Source organism: Rhincodon typus, chromosome 2 (genome assembly GCF_021869965.1).
Source record: "Rhincodon typus isolate 14 chromosome 2, sRhiTyp1.1, whole genome shotgun sequence".
NCBI lineage: Eukaryota > Metazoa > Chordata > Chondrichthyes > Orectolobiformes > Rhincodontidae > Rhincodon > Rhincodon typus.
In genome coordinates this window covers 150,538,353-150,550,056 of record NC_063333.1, presented here as the reverse complement: position 1 = coordinate 150,550,056, position 11,704 = coordinate 150,538,353, and the positions used below count along the sequence as shown (strand labels likewise).

The 11,704-nt window shown below is 41.1% G+C and overlaps 1 long non-coding RNA gene across 1 annotated transcript; it reads left to right on the top strand.

Annotated features, from left to right (window-relative positions):
• The first annotated feature begins 285 nt into the window (after positions 1-285).
• On the top strand, positions 286-11,460 carry LOC125487146. Its single transcript, XR_007265667.1, has 4 exons — positions 286-300; positions 3,570-3,638; positions 6,641-6,702; positions 10,735-11,460. It is a non-coding gene; the product is annotated as an uncharacterized LOC125487146 (long non-coding RNA).
• Positions 11,461-11,704: the final 244 nt, after the last annotated feature.

The window sequence follows — 11,704 nt, the reverse complement described above, 5'->3', positions numbered from 1 at the left end:
GAAGAACGGTCTAGGCCCGAAACGTCAGCCTTCCTGCTCCTCTGATGCTGCTTGGCCTGCTGTGTTCATCTGGCTCTACACTTTGCTATCTCAGATTCGCCAGCATCTGCAGTTCCTACCATCTCTGAAATCATTTAAAACTGCTTGTAGTGATTGTAACGAGGTCAGCCAGGTGGACATCATAGAATATCAGTTCCTTGATTGGGGCTGTTAGTCTGGTCCAATCAGGGAGCCCTGGCTGAAAGATAAGAACAGGAACGTCAGAGATCCTGCTCACTCTGAGAACTGGCTCTGAGGGAGGTGGGTAGTGACTTGGTGTTGAGCTATTTCAGTAATATAGGGAGAATGCAGAGCCAGTGTGTTCCTCTAAGAGTGAAGGTCAAGGGCAGCAAATCCAGGAAACCCTGGATGTCAAGGGATATTGAGAGTTTAATAAAGAAAAAGGAGGTATATGTCAATTATGGTGCATTAAAAACAGAAGAGGCCTTGAAAAGTACAGAGTGTAGGGAGGCAGCTGAATATAGAAAGTAGGAGGGCAAAGAGAAGCTGTGAAATCTTCTTGGCAGATGGGATCAAGGAAAACCCCAAGGCTTTTATAAGTATATTAAAAGTAAAAGGATTACCAGGGAAAAGAGTGGGGCCTATTTGAGACCAAAGGTCAATCTGTGTGTGGAGCCAGCAGACATGGGTGAGATCTTAAATGAATATCACTCACTCCTATTCACAAGAGATATTGTAGCCAGGGATTTCAGTTATGATGGAGATTCTATAGCATATTAAGCTTAATAAGGAGGAGGTATTACATGTTTTAGTAGGCATTCAGGTACATTGGTCTGCAGGGCCAGATGAGATATATTGTAGGCTGTGGTGGGAGGAAAGGGAGGAGATTGCTAGGGTCCTGGCTGAGAGATTTAATATTCCACCAGTTATAGTTGAAGTTCCAGGTGACTGAAGGCTACCTAATGTGATTATTTTGTTTAAGAAGGGCAGCTAAGATAGGCCAGGTAACTACAGACCAGTTAGTCTGATGTTGGGGGTAGTGAAGTTATTAAAAAAAAAAAAATTGAGTGACAGGATCAATTGACACTTGGAAAGGCAAGGATTGATCAGGGATAGTGAGCACAGATTTGATAGAGGGACAGCCTGTCTGACAAATTTATTTGAGCTTTCTGAAAAGGTTTGTGAGGGTAGTGCAGTTGATGTAGTGAAATGGACTTCAGTGAGGCCTTTGACAAGGTCCTGCTGAGAAGGTTAGTCCAAAAAGTAAGAACTATGGGATCCAAAATTTCCTTAGAAATAGGAGGCAAAGAGTAATGATGGCAGGTTGTTTTTGTAATGGAATTCTGTGACCAGAAGTGTATGTTAATGACTTGAATGTGAATGTTGAAAGTTTAATTACCAAGATTGCAGATGACCCAAAAATTGGTGATGTTGTTGAAGTGAGGAGGAGGGCCTCAGGCTTCAGGCTGCAGTTTGTTATTGATCAGCTGGTAAATTGGGGAGAACAATGGCAGATGGGATTGCACTGATAAGTGCGAAGTGATACAAGAGAAGGATATGTGCAATGAATGGATGTCTCTAGGGAGTTCAGAGGAACAAAGACACTTTGTTGTCCAAGTACATAGATCCTTGAACAGGTCAACACAGGTAGACAGGGTGCTGAAGAAGGCATATAGGATGCTTGCTTCCATTAACTGGGTCATAGAATATAGTCAAAAAAAGTCTTGCTTCAACTCTTTTTAAAGCATTAGTTGGCCTGCAGATGGAATACTGTGTGCAATTCTGGTTGCCAAGCTATCGGAAGAATGTGATTGCACTGGAGATGGCAGAGGGGAGATTCACCAGGATGTTGCCTGGGATGGAACGTCAGTTATGCGGAGAGATGAGATAAGCTGGGTTTGTTTTTCTTGGAGCAGAGGAGGCTGAGTTATGATCTGATTGAGGTATACACAATTGAGAGTCATAGACTGTGAAAATCTTCCCCATGGCAGATGTGTGTGAGACCAGAGGGAATAAGTTTACAGTGAGAATTAAGTGGTTTAGAGGAAATCGGAGAAAGTTTTCTTCACCCAAAGGTCAGTAATCTGAAACATGCTGCCTGGGAAAATGGGGGAGGCAGGTCTTCAACATTTCAGAAGCATCTGGATGAGCAATTAAAATGTTGGGGCACCATAGGATATTTACCAAATGCAAGTAAATGGGATTAGTGTAGTTTGATATTTGTTAGTTAGTGTAGACATTTTGTGCTGAAGGGCCTATTTCTATGCTGTATGGCTCTATACTCTATGACTATTGATTATAATTTGCTGTTTAACCAGCAATGCAACTCCACCATCTTTTCAAAAACCAAAAGAACTGCAGATGCCGTAAATCAGAAACAAAAGCGGAAGTTGCTGGAATATCTTAGCAAGTCTGGTAGCATCCATGAAGAGAACTCAAAGTAAACACTTCAGGTCCAGTGACCCTTCTTCAGAACTGATGGTAGCTTGAAAAATATACAGAAGACAGGGTCGGGGGACGGGGCAAGGAGTAAATGATAGATGGGGATAGAGCCCAAAGAGAAACAAGAGCAGGTAGACAGACAAAGGAGTGGCTAAAGATCTGGCTGGGTGAGTGAATGGCTATTAATAGAGTCTTAGTGGCTAACAATATGTAGTGATTATTGGCAGACTATTTGATAACAAGACCTGGTGCATGGGGTAGGGGACTAGGACTTGGGGGAGTTCAGGCCCTAAAATTATTGAACTCAATATTGAGTCCAGAGGGCTGCTGATCAGACTCAAGACTAAGTTCAATAATTTTAGGGAAACAGAAACAGAAATTGCTGGAAAAGCTCAGCACGTCTGGCAGCAATTGTGAAGAGAAGCAGGGTTAACATTTCAGGTCTGGTGACCCTTCCTCAGATCTTTCAGTAATTTTAGGGCCTTCTTTTGTGCCTGTCCTTAAACATTAAATACTCTGGATACTCACTTCCCATTCTTGGTCACCCACAGCCTTGTCTCTGTAATCCTGATCATATCATACCGATTTTCATCTAGTTATGTGATTAATTCATCCACATTATTGTGATTGCTCTGTGCATTGAAACATGCTGCCTTAAGGCTTATCTTTTTAGCATTATTTGTCCTATTCCCATTATTTTTCACTGTGTCTCTGTTTGATCCTGGCCCTTGTTTTTGCTACCTATCTCTTCTCTTATTCCCCTTTCTAATTCTTTTGTCTTTGATTTCCCCTTTCTCTGACTCCTTGCATAGATTCTAATTCCCTTGCCATTTCAGTTTCAAGCCTCCCCAAACACTTTAACATATATGCCCCCTAGTCCTGACCAGATATAACCTGTCCAATTTGTACTGGTCTCATCTCTCCCAGAACCAGTCCCAATTCCCCAGGAATCTGAAGCACACTCCCTCGTGCCATTTCTACAGTCAGGTTTTCATCTGATATACCTGACTATTTCTACTCTGACTAGCATGTGGCATGGGTAGTAATCATGAGATCACTACCTTTGAGGACTTATGCCCTTATTGCTTTTCAATTTATTTCCTAAACCCCTATATTCTGCGTTTCAGGCCTCATCTTTTTCTAATCACATGGAATATATGGAGAACTACCCATTTGGATACAGAAATGGCTCGAAGGTAGGAGACAGTGGGTTGTGGTGGAGGGTTGCTTTTCAGACTGGAGGCCTGTGACCAGTGGTGTGCCACAAGGATCAGTGCTGGATCCACTGCTTTTCATTATTTATAAAAATGATTTGGATGTGAATATAGGAGGTATGGTTAGTAAGGTTGCAGATGACATGAAAAGTGATGGTGCAGTGGTGACCTTCAACAGAGGCCTCACTGATGATGTCACTTAGTACGGTGACGAAACGTCTGAACAAAAACAAGCCAGCTCGGCAAGCAAGTCAACAAGCTCAGTGGTGGTGCGGTGTCAGCGAAGGAGGTTACTTCAGAGTTCAATGGGATCTTGATCAGATGGGCCAAAGGGTTGAGGAGTGGCAGATGGAGTTTAATTTAGACAAATGTGAGGTGCTGCATTTTGGAAAGGCAAATCAGGGCAGGGCTTATACACTTAATGGTAAGGTCCTGGGGAGTGTTGCTGAACAAAGAGACCTTGGAGCGTAGGTTCATAGTTCCTTGAAAGTAGAGTTGCAGGTAGACAGAATAGTGAAAAAGGCATTTGGTATGCTTGCTATTATTGGTCAGTGCATTGAGTATAGGAATTGGGAGGTCATGTTGGGGCTGTACAGGACATTATTTAGGCCATTTTTGGAATACTGCATTCAATTCTGGTCTCCCTGTTATTGGAAGGATGTTGCAAAACTAGAAAGGGCTCAGAACAGATTTACAAGGATGTTGCGGAGGTTGGAGGATTTGAGCTACAGGGAAAGGCTGAATAGGCTGGGGCTATTTTCCCTGGTCCGTCAGAGACTGAGGGGTGACCTTATAGAACTTTTAAAAATCATGTGGGGAATAGATAGGGGGAATAGCCAAGGCCTTTTCCCCAGGGTAGGGGAGTCCAAAACTAGAGGGCATGGGTTTAAGGTGAGAGGGGAAAGATTTAAAAGGGACCTAAGGGGCAACTTTTTCATGCAGAGGGTGGTACATGCATGGAATGCATTGCCAGAGGAAGTGGTGGAGGCTGGTACAATTACAACATTTAAAAGGCATCTGGATGTGTATGTGAATAGGAAGGGTTTAGAGGGATATGGGCCAAATACTGGCAAATGGGATTAGATTAATTTAGGATATCATACTTTAATTACATTTTAGGATAATTTAGGATAATCTATAACTTAGGTTATCTGGTCAGCATGGATGAGTTGGACTGAAGGGCCTGTTTCCATGCTGTATAGCTCTATGACTCAATGACTATATAACTAGTGTCATTGGTACTGATGCATACCACAACCTCTGGCTGTTCACCTTTCCTCTTCAGAATATCCTGTAGCCACTCTGAGACATCCTTGACCCTAGCACCAGGGAGGCAACATTCCATTCTGGAGTCTCATTTGTGGCTACTATTCCCCTTACAATTGAAACCACTCTCACTGTTGCACTCCCAAACTTTCTCCTCCTCTCTGTGCAGCCCAGCCAAATAATGTTACCAATTTGGCAGTTGCTGCTTTCCTGAGAGGCTATTTGTCTAACAGTATCCAAAGTGATATATCTGTTTTTCGGGGGAATGACCTGCCTAGTCCTCACCCATTCCCTTTCTGCCTGTGAAGTCTCAGACTCATCAAGTGACCACCTCTCTGAGTGATTCTCTCAGCTTCGTAGATGCCCCATAGTGTCCCCACAGCTGCTGTTGTAGCTCCAAAACCGAGGCTTCCAGGAGCTGCAGCTGGACACTTCCTGCACGTGCTGACTCTAGGTTCTATCAGAAAATGCACTCAGCTTCCCACATCGAGCAAGAACAGCTCACCATGGCTTTGAGCTCTCCTACCATGACTTACAACTTTCAATTAAGCCTTTTTGGAAGATGCTTAATATCAAATAATAGTAATATATTATTCCTTGGCCTTCATTACTATAGAAGATAGCCCTTACAAACTATAAAACACAAAAAAGGACTAAAAACCAAAAAAAAAATCAAAAAACATGCTTCCCCTCTGTGCTCTACATTTCCAGACACACACACTCACCCTCGTTGTGTCTTACTCAGGGTATACTCTCCTTGAACTGGTCATACATGAACCTTACTGATCAAATCCAGAAAAGTCTCACTTAGCTGGTAGCTGTGATGAGGATGTGAGTCTTATCCCATGAGGAAAGGTCAGACAGATTTAACTTGTATCCATTAGAAGTCAGAAGAATATAACATAATCTGGTTGAAACATGTCAGATTCTGAAAGAACTTAATAAGGCAGACCTTGAAAAGAATGTCTGTTGGGAGAGACTAGAATAAAGGGACACCTTAAAAAGGGATGTCCCAATTAAGATTCAGTTAGGGGAATAATTTTCTCTAAAAAGGTCATTGGTCTGTGGATTTTTCTTTACCAGCAAGTGGTGGAGGCTGAGACATTGAATAATTCAAGGCTGAGGTTAGATAATTCTTGAATGACCAACAAGCTGAGAGTTGTCAGGTTTAGGTAGGAAAAATAGAGACTACAGTCAGATCTTAACAAATGATGGAGCAGACTACAGGGGCTGAAGGCCCACTCTCGTTCCAAATTCATCTGTATGGATATTGCTGAGTCACTGTCAGTGCTGGTTTTGTTCTTATATTTATGAATTATTGTGGAGCAGGTGCCACATCTCTCACCCCATTCTCCCCTGATCCCAATCCCCCACTAAAACCCCCCACCATTCCAGTCTCCCTCATCACTCAACTTTAATTTATCATATTAGATACAAAACAGAACCTCAAGTGCCAGTAATTATCTATTGATCACTGCTTTCGCTTACAATAAATTTTATCTTTTAATTTCATTGTTTTGTTGTAAGGAAAATTATAAAATTGTTACTAATTGAAGTCGAACATAAAGAGATTTATCTGCTCAGCATTACTGTATTCTTCTGACAGTCTGCTGTGAATTTTGAGCAGATTATGGTAAATAGGACTGAAATGAAGCATGTTTTGAATTTGAAATTAGTTTTTCAGCAAATGGCTGATGAATTTATAATTTGTATTTCAGTGATTTCAGAGATTTCAGAGTTGGTATCTCAGCTTCATTAAGATACCTTTGATGTTATGAAGGTATGTTACCTAACATATTAATTTATCATATGATCAGCTGGATATATAGACGCTGGGGTTTTTTTTTAAAGAAAATGAAGCTAGGAGCTAGCAAGGTAGATTTATAAAAAATATCATCTGCCCTGTGAGAGGTACAGGGCCTACAAAGCTTTCAGTGAGATATCATGTGACTCAGCTGAGTTTAAAACGTTACTGGAATTTGTACAAACTAATGTCTGTCAATTCCTGTCAACCTGATCCAAGTGCATCGAAAACACCTTCACACTGATGTTTCTCATTTCAATCTCAGCATAATTTCCACAATCAAAACCCCAAATAGTTCAAGCACAGGAGAATAGCATTCAAGTTTTACATAATTACAAGACAGATTATTCTCTGGTTTAGTATAATTATTTTAAAGATTACTTTTGCAATTATTGTTTCCTTGAATTCAGATGAAGACTCAAAATGGCAAGTATATGATTGAAATATTATGGCCGTCAAATAATAATTTAATATTCAGTAAACCAATTTTATCTGCTTTCCTAAAATATTCAGTGGAATCTTAAAGGGGCCTGAATAAAGTGGGCTATGTGCCAGAAATGTGAGTCATCCAGTGAGGCCTGGTCCCTGGTTGGATCAATAACACTTTGTCCCAGGAAACTAACCCAAATACACTCTATTCATTTTCTCTGCCATTTTCTGCCATTGAAGGGGTGGGATGGTAGCTTACTGGTTAGTGCTGCTGCCTCACAGCACCAAAGACCTAGGTTCGATTCCAGCCTCTGGTGACTGTCTGTGTGGAATTTGCACGTTCTCCCTGTGTCTGTGTGGGTTTCCTCCCACAGTCCAAAGATGTGCAGGGTGGGTGGTTTGGCTATGCTATAGTGCCCAGGGATGTTTAGATTAGGTGGGTTAGACAAGGGAAATGCAGGGGTAGGGGAATGGGTCTGGGTGGGATTTTCTTCAGAGGGGCAATGTGGACTTGTAGGGCCAAATGGCCTGTTTCTACACTAGGGATTCTATGATTAAAGTCACCCATGATTAATGTATTGCCGTTTTAACACACCCTTCTTATCTCCTGATTTATTATCTACAGGGGCCTATAGACTATTCCCACCAGTATCATCTTCCCCTTATTATTTCTTACCTCCAACCATGTGGATTCCATATCTTCCAATCCAAGATTATTTTTTGATCTCACGCTCATTCCATCTTAATCTAACAAAACTACCCCACCCCTTTTCCTCCCGTCCTTTCAGAAAGTCTTATACATGTGAATCTTTAGTTTACAGCTTAGATCTCTTTATAACCATGTCTTCGTAATCACTGTAAAATCATACCCATTAATCTGCTTTGTGACATTAATTCATCTAGTTTGTGCTGCATACCATGTCATTCAAGTAACGACAAAAATCACACGACACCAGGTTATAGTCCAACAGGTTTACTTGAAATCACACGCTTTCGGAGTGCAGCCCCTTCGCGCGGAGAGCACACAGACATAGAGTTTATAGGCAGAGAGACGAAGGGTAGAGAGGTCAAAGGATCAGACAACTGGTGTGAGTGTGAGTGAACAAACCTAAAGTTGAATCTTTAATCATTCATACATTCCTGTCGACGGGTGACCAGGCTGACCATTTACCTTCAACAACTTTATGCAACAATTTATGAAGGAGAAAACAGAGTTAACGTTATGGGTGGTTAGTGCTATGGTGAATGTTAACTCTGTTTTCTCCTTCACAGATGCTGCCAGACCTGCTGAGCTTTTCCAGCAACTTTGTTTTTGTTCATGATTTAGAGCACCCGCAGTTCTTTTGGTTTTTATTTATGCAACAATTGTTGTGAGATTAAAATGGATTAGAATTGGGTACAAGGCACTGGCAAAAAGGGAAGGTGATCTGAAATCCTTGTCCACTGACTCTTTAACTTTGCCCAAAGGATTTGGGGAGATTCTCTCTGAAGTGAACCAAGATCCTGTCCCTATAACCAGCCTGAAGACTCCAGCAACAATCTGTTGAGTTGGGATATTGCTGGAGTTGCTAGCTCAAACCTCAAAACTGAAACAATGTTCGAGCAGAACACTGTCCTAAACGAGTAGAGCATCAGCAAAATGTTGGGAAGATCCTTTGACAGCAGTTATAGGGTATTAATTCCCTTTCCTGCAGGTTCCTTTCTGTCTCCAGCTGCTTGGTCCTAAAATGAGGTCAGTATCTCAGCAGCTACAGTGTCTGTAAATGACCAAACTACAAAGACTCTTACCAATTTTTATAGATGCACCACAGAAAGCATCTTATCCAGATGCATACCAGCTTGGTATGACAACTACTCTCCCGGGACCACAAGAAACTACAAACACACAGCCCAGTCCATCAAAATCAGCCTTCCATCCACTGACTCCATCTATGCTACCTGTTGCCTTGGGAAAGCAACTAACATAATCAAAGACCCCTCCCATCCCAGTTATACCATCTTCCACCCTCTTCGTCAGGCAAAAGATATAAAAGTTTGAACATTTGCCCAAACAGATTCAAGAACAGCTTCTTTCCCACCTTTGAACAGACCTCTCAAATGTTAATTCTGATCTCTATCTCTCTCTCTGCACCTTTTCTGCGGCTGTAACATTGTATTCTGCTCTCAGTTCTGCTACCCTGATGCACTATGTATGGTACGGTCTACCTGTATAGCACACAAAACAACACTTTTCACTGTATCTTGGTACATGTGACAACAATAAATCAGCTCCAAATTATTGCAAATGGGCTGCAGTTTGTGTTGCCAGCCTATGGTGTTTACTTTGGAAGCTGGCAGGAAGTGAGGATAAGGGGTCAAGACAGAGATATGTTATGGACTGGGCAAGTGGGTGGGCCTGTGGGAGGAAGACAGGATGGGAGGGGTCAGGATTGGAGGGGTTAGAATGGCATCATGGGATGAGAGGATAGGAATAGAAGGGGCATCTTGAGAGGGATCCAAAACAAAGGGAAGGTTTTGGAAGTTCCACACTGAGAAATCTAGAAACACAGGTAAATTCTAAAAAGGGAAGAAAGGCAAGGGGAAAAGAGTGACAGGAATAAATCAAGCCGGTACCTTTTCACCATCGGTATCTGGATACAGATAATAAAAATAATTCAATGAAAGGAAATAAAGGAAATAAACAAATATCCTTAAAAATTGGCAAGGATATAAATAGACACAAAAAGGACATGAAAATAATTAGAATTGGATGAGGTCATTCACTTCTTATAGCATGTCCTGCCATTTAATAAGTTCAAAGCTGATTGGATCTTGGCTTCCTGCTTGGCTCCTGAACACTTGAATCCCCAGACATCCAAAAATCTCTCTAAGTCAGCCTTGGATATTTTCAAAGATTCAGCCTCCACTGAACTTTGGGAAGGACAATTTGCAAAATTCATAAAATTTAGAAATCTTCCTGACCAAAATTGAGATGTTTAGAGTAGAGGCGATCCTATCCTGGATTTTCCCTTGTAAATGTGAAATAAACTGAGGTCATGGAACAAGGTGTGATTGTGATAAACCTTGCCCCTCCTGGGTTAGATTCTTCAGTCAATCGTCGAAGATGTACCAAAGGAAGTTCCCCATCATCAAGGGATTTGCTGCATTTTGTGATCCCACACAAATGGAAGGCTGTTGTGACTGATATCTTTAACCTTTGAGATGGGCAAGTTTGTACACCCACACGTGATCTTCCTTGAACATAGCCATAACCTTACACCCAGGAAATTCCTCCTGCTCTCTGTCTTAAATAGATGATCCTATTTTCTGAAATTTTGTCCATAGTTCCAGATTCTTTCATGAGGTGAAAATACGCTCTTACTGTCCTGTGTCAAAGTCCTTTCAGGATTTTGTTTCAATAAGATCACCTTTCTTTCTTCTAAACTCCAATGAATATAGAAAACCAAAAGGACTGTGGACATTGGAAATCAGAAACAAAAACAGAAATTGCTGGAAATTCTCAGCAGGTCTGGCAGCATTTGAACATTTCTGAAGAAGGGTCACTGGAACTGAAACATTAACTCTGTTTTCTCTCCACAGATGCTGCCAGATCTGCTGAGATTTTCCAGCAATTTCTCTTTTGTTTCCAATAAATATACACCTAAGCTGCTCAAGCTTTTCTCTTAAGACAATCCCAGGAATCAGTTGAGTGAATCTTCTCTGAACTGCTTCCAGTAAGCACGGAGGCCAAAACTGAACACCGTGCTCTATGTGCGGTCTCACCAATGCTGCCCCTAATTTGAGAAATAACCCTACTTTTATGGTTTTACATTGTACTGGATTCCTTTTGCAAGAAAGGCCAACTGTCCATTTGATGATAGAACAACTAATGATACCATCCCATGGGGAGAACAGACTGTTTAACATCTGAGGTGTTGAGGTTTCTTCATAACTGGAGTATCAATGAAATCGAACAGGGTGAAAGGTCATCACATTGAAGAGAAAAACAGATCTTCCAAAGGACAGTCCTCAAAAAGTCATACACTAAATTAAACAAAATGTTAATTAATTCTTAAATGGATTTCTGAAACGAGGCCAGTAAATACAGCAGCAGTCCAGACCATGTCTGTATATACAACAGACTAGTTGATGTTTCAAGAGCAAACCGGTTCCCACATCAGGGGTGAATGACTGAGCAAGAATCGATCAACAGTTTTCTACATCCCATCATTTCTAAATATTTGAAAACACATCAAAGTAAATGGATGGTTCTGAATGAGGAAAGACCAAGAATCAATCTGTGTTGGAGCATTCTTAGTAAATAGTAGGAGGATAAAATTGAGAGTTTGAAGTCAAAAAAGTATAAACTTATCGATTATGAGTGAAATTTGACTTGTTGAATCTCTGTGATGAAATTCCTGAATGAAAATAAAGACAGGAATCATAATGTTTAACAATGTAATTTGCTCAATCTTCATCCTTCAGTATGACCTTCAATCTATTTGCTAATCAGATATTCATCCAGCTCTTTTTGAAAGAAATTTATATATGAATTCATTTAGATGGGTGC